Below are 5,766 nucleotides of genomic sequence, written 5' to 3' on the forward strand. Positions count from 1 at the left end.
ATTTGTCAACAGACCTCCACATTAGATTGATAGCGCCCCAATTCTTAAGGAATTTGAAACTCTCTGAAAATTGGTTGACGGCAAAGGCTGTTCACGGTGCAGCCGAGTTCATGGCACATCATTTGCATGATTGGGATAAGCGAGTGTGTAAATTTTATGGGATTTAGAGGGAAGAATAAATGGAAAAATTAGATTTATAAATACTATAGCCTACATGACGATTGTCATGCAATGTAGAACTGGCAATCTAATAAAACCTTTGTTATAATATTATTACGTCATATCTTTAAGTTGAGCAATGATGATCTATTAGAATTTATATAATAATCTAAGAAAATCACCCCAACTTTTTCTATGTTTTTAATAAATATGTGTTAAATTTGTATTACGTTAAAGGCGGGAACCTTTACGAACTATTCAAGGGTTTGTCGAGGACCTTCTTTCTCTCAACGAAAGTTACTACTGTAGTTTATATGCTACTTAATAATCAGCTGGCCATGTATTACAGCTGATATTTTCAGACAATTTTTTGTAATTTTGTATTTTTTTAAACTTATACTTCTGGCCAATGAGAATCAGAAAACTCAGCGTTTAACAGATTCTCCATTTAGGCAGATTCCCTCCAATGACGGAGACTGAGAAACAAATAAGTTGAAAGCTCGCCTAAATATGTTTAACGAACTATGAGTATACTAATCTCTTGACATTACACAATATCATTCATGGTCATTACAAGTAATTTTCATCACGGAACCCTCTTCTGTCTGTAATGCTGCAGAACTGGTTTCTGCGAGCTGCAGCAGCAGCGCGTCAGCGGCGTCCTGCTGAACCCCGACATGAGCAGTGAAATATCCTGAGGACACAGACAGACAGTATCCCCTTCTCTGCACTTAATCCTTTCTATCCGTACTGTATACTTAGGAAATAAAAGCTTAAGTAAAGTTCCAAACATCATATGTTCATTTGATACCTCAGACCTTTCCTCTAACTAACGATTTGAGCGATTAATGATACAATAATTGTATTTTGTGAAAAAAATGTTTAAAGCTTGTTTTTGACGATGGAAGGATTGTGAAGGAAACAGGATTTTTCCGGACATTTTCCATCGTTCAGTGATACAAAAGACTCAGTAACACTACGTTTCGAGATCTGAAATCTGATCTCTTCTTCAGGTAAATAACTAACCTAACACATAATTACAAACTAGGTTAAAATAAACTAATCATACCAGAGCGTTGTGACATGCGTAAGTCAGGAATCATAACCACCATGTTGAGTGTCAACTTCACTAACTCTAAAAGATGCACTTAAAAACTAAACACAACACTAATTATTAAAACTGAAATACAGGTCACAATAGGTCTGCATTCGTCGACCAACCATCTACGACATTTTCAATTTAACCTAGTTTGTAATTATGCGTTAGGTTAGTTACTTACCTGAAGAAGAGTTTAGGTTGCAGATCTCGAAACGTAGTGTTACTGATTTTTTTTGTATTAGTGAACGATGGCAAACGTCCGGAAAAATCCTGTTTCCTTCACAATAATTGTATTTTATGAAAACAATGTTTACATTACTTACAAGGAATCTTGTAAACATACAGATTTAAACAAACTTACTCACAATCAATGCTTGGGTACATTCTCTCCAGTCTGCACTTATATCTTCCATTACCGCACTTTTTTGTTTATTAGGCCTAATGTGTTAGAATTTTTCACCTGAAGAAGAGGGTAGATTTCAATCCTCGAAACGTAGTGTTACACTTCTTATAACGTATAACGATGGGAAATGTCCGAAAACGTACTATCTTTACTCTCGTGGATCTTTCTCTCACTCAAACTATACTTATACATCAGTAGGCTACATTTGGTAAATAATTGGAAAGTTTTCTATTTATTTTTAGAACATGCACAATACTTCAGTCCTAGTACCTTTCCGCGATCCCAACAGAACAAAATGCCTTGTCCGTTAAATATGAGCTTTATTGAGTTATTAATTGGAAAAATATCAGGAAAAAGTGTTGTTTTCAAATCTTCATGAAGGCGATTAACTAATTTGACTAATTTGTTCAAAAGTAATATGTCGCTGCATCCAATATATGTGTTTACCTTCAGTGTTATACCAATATATGTGTTTACCTTCAGTGTTATACCAATATATGTGTTTACCTTCAGTGTTATACCAATATATGTGTTTACCTTCAGTGTTATACCAATATATGTGTTTACCTTCAGTGTTATACCAATATATGTGTTTACCTTCAGTGTTATACCAATATATGTGTTTACCTTCAGTGTTATACCAATATATGTGTTTACCTTCAGTGTTATACCAATATATGTGTTTACCTTCAGTGTTATACCAATATATGTGTTTACCTTCAGTGTTATACCAATATATGTGTTTACCTTCAGTGTTATACCAATATATGTGTTTACCTTCAGTGTTATACCAATATATGTGTTTACCTTCAGTGTTATACCAATATATGTGTTTACCTTCAGTGTTATACCAATATATGTGTTTACCTTCAGTGTTATACCAATATATGAGTAGATATGAATATGGGGTTTCTAGCTCACTTTTGGGACAGACGGTAAATCAATGAAAAATACTGTTTAAAGGACAACAAACGAATCTGTAACTCACGAATGAAAAATTACCGAATCTATAGCTGTTTGCTTCTACTTTCTTGAGCTGTCAAATCAATCTATTTGAAATGTCTGCTACGACGAAAAATCTTCTACTCTACAAAATTGATAGTAACACAGTCTTTATCTTTAATAGTCTTCTTTCCAGTAACAACCAAGTGTAATTTATCATGTTTATTCAATTCTTTAATCTTTTTTTCATCCAAAACAGTCAAAAGTCTGTTCGGTAAGTGTACTTTATAATCTTCCAACTCGGCAATTATTGTAAACCCGAATTTATCCTTCATTTTCTCCAAATTCAAAATTTTGTACTTCTTTTTTTCTTCTAATTCATTCAACTTCTTATACTCTTTAAACTTGCATTCACCAATATCATTTAACTCTTTCAAGAACTCCATTTAAATAGAAAAAATTTAAAGACGGAAAAAATGAAATTTGCTAACAATCACTCGAGAAGTCGGGGAGAATGTGAGTAAAACCGCATTCTTTTCACGAGGTTCTTCGTTTAATTTCTCCAAATGTACTATAAAATCATCAAAGATTTCAGGCTTAAAATCGTAATCAAATTCAATATCCAAATAGTGAAAGATTATAGGTAAAACCTTTTCATAATAAACGTGTGTATCGATACCTACAAACCTAATGTATTCTTTGAAAAGGAAAATAATTTTTTCAACGGTTCCAAGAGATAAGTAAACATTTTTATTCTGTTTTCTAAATTCTGTAACAAATTTTGTTTGTTTCTCACCTCCGTATTGTAATTTCATAAGCAGATTATTCAAATGTGTTAGTTTATTTCGAAATTTCTTAGGTTTAGGTCTTTCATACAAAATTAAATTACAATCTCTACAAACTAAATATTTTTTATCAATAATTTCTCCTCTATTATAACACTTGTAACAGTTGGCATTATACTCTTCCATTTAAACAAAAAAAGATTTTTTTATAAATGGAGATTATGGAACTAAGTCTACCGAGATATAAATTTTTCAGCACAAATGTTTATGTTTACATTTCTACAACAGAGATAAATAGAAATAATTTCATTCTATTGTACAACTATTTAGGATATTTTGTCTATGATTACAAAGATTATTACGGAAGAAATCGAGATTTTTCAGTGGCGAAAGAGTATATTTTTGAAGTATTAGAGGGAATGAAAGAGAATAATATGAACATCATTAACTACTGAATTTCTCTAATATCGTTCTTAATCACATCATAGGCTAAAAATTTCTCAGAAACCACAACCACATAACAAATCGCGTTTGTAACAGCTTTTTGAAAATCCATGTTGATAATTATATCGTTCTTTGAACCAGAAATATTTGTCATACTCTTTGTTGCATCAATGACATAAATAGGTCTATTCGCTAAAAATTCTTTAGGATTGTAATACATTTCCTTATTATTACAGTAAACTTTCTTAAAATCTTGATACATCTGATACATGATTCTGAAAAGACCTCCTGAAATGTTTAAGTTTTGTAATTCATCTGGATAATAAGAACCGTTCAATTTTACTCTGATATTTTTTACATCCAAACTATCAAACTTTGAAGGATTTTTTTCTTGATTATTCTGTCTATCTGTTTGAAAACCTATGATAACGAACTTGGGATTGAAGATATTTCTATAAATATTTGTAATATCGAACGAATAAGTTGTTCCGGAAATACCTTTTTGTTCAATACATTGCCAATCTAGAAAATTAAACATAATGTTTTGACTTTTTGTAATTTCATCAATCAACCTTATTTTACTCGTGATTTTATAATCAATCATTGGAACTCTAATAAAAAAATCTGTAATTGTTATTTTTCCATCAACAGGCATAACATTTCCAGTTGCAGTCTTCAGAATCACATCATCGTCTTCTGCTCTTATAAAACTTAGATAAAATCCTCCTTTATAGATCGGAATAGTAACATTTTCAAAAAATCCTAATCCAAAATGAGATAAATTTCCAGCTGCTTCAAAAACACCAAATTTAAAATCTGATTCAAAGCCATTAGAAGTTTGAGAAATAACATCACTTTTTGAATACGAAATAGTTCCTTTAATTGTGCTTAATTGGCCACAGTTTTCGACTTCTTCTATCAATTTATTGTGTTTTCTTACTTCAATCTTAGAAAATAAAAACGGTATAAAATTATCGATTAATCTAACATTATCAGTTCCAAGATATGCTTGACCATCCTGTTTTGTTAAAGTTCCAGAAATATAAAACTGGAAGTTAGACGAGCAAAAATTATCTCCAAAATCAATATTAAACTCAGTTCTTTTATTCGGTTCATTCAAATGTTGTTTACTAATTGGATAGAAATTTTTAAACTCCGCCCTTTCAATATCACTAGCATATTTTCTGTAGTCCGCCATTTAATAAGAGAAAATTTAGAAATTTTAAACATCATGTATAAGAAAGATATCATTTTTTCATCGATCTAATGTACGTTTTTATAAGAAAAGATATAAATTTTAGTAAAATAATTAAAAAGATTAGAGTCATTTTTAATGATCTACTTCGTCATATTCAGGATTCTCTTCCTTAAATTTTGCGATCTCGGTCACATATTTCAATAAAATTTGCACAGGATAGTAACCGCTATCTATAATATTGTTCCAATCAACTGTATCTTTATTTTCATCCAAAAACTTTATACTCAAGTGTTGATAGAGACAAAGAACAGACATATGATCTTTTAATTGATAATGTATATTTTCTTGAATGAACTCTGGGGACAGAGTTTGATATTTTGCAATGTTATACCAATTCAATTTGTTTACGTATAATCTCATCATATCTTCGGATAATTCATATTTTTGAGAAATGTCATCCCAATGTTCTTTTTTCAAATCTCTTTCGTGTTGCATGATAAAAAGATCGAAAGCACTGTAATGTCCCGCCATCTCTATTTATTAGGAAAAAATTTCAAAATCAAGTTTTTATAAATTGACTCTTTTTTGAGTTACATTCAGCACATTTTCCCGAAATTCTTTTAACTCCGTTAATGTTTGCATAGTATTTTATATCATTTGTTGCAGTTTTTTCTTTACATCTCACACAATATATGAGCGCCATTTATATAAGGAAAATTAGTCATCATAGCCGCCT

Source organism: Homalodisca vitripennis, chromosome 4, assembly GCF_021130785.1.
Source record: "Homalodisca vitripennis isolate AUS2020 chromosome 4, UT_GWSS_2.1, whole genome shotgun sequence".
Taxonomy (NCBI): Eukaryota; Metazoa; Arthropoda; class Insecta; order Hemiptera; family Cicadellidae; genus Homalodisca; species Homalodisca vitripennis.